The following is a 275-nucleotide window of genomic DNA, read 5'->3' as shown; positions in this document are numbered from 1 at the left end:
CTTTTAACCCTTGGCAAGCCGAGGGCACCCAGACCGCCCCTCCCTCCCTCCCTCCCTCCCTCTCCCTGCCTGCTTCTGCGCTCTAGGGCTGCCCTCCCTTCTCCATCTGGGCCAAGGACTCTGCATCAAGGCCCCCCCCCCCATCTTAGGCTGACTGACGACAAGGGAGGTGGGGGTTTCTGCATTCTGCCGTGTGCATCTGGATCCCTACTTTGAAATGACTCAATAATTGAATGTTAAAGCGCCTTTCCTGGAAGCGCCTTCCCTGGGACCCA

Source organism: Podarcis muralis, chromosome 2, assembly GCF_964188315.1.
Source record: "Podarcis muralis chromosome 2, rPodMur119.hap1.1, whole genome shotgun sequence".
NCBI classification, from domain to species: Eukaryota; Metazoa; Chordata; class Lepidosauria; order Squamata; family Lacertidae; genus Podarcis; species Podarcis muralis.
Note: the sequence above shows the minus strand (reverse complement) of the source record.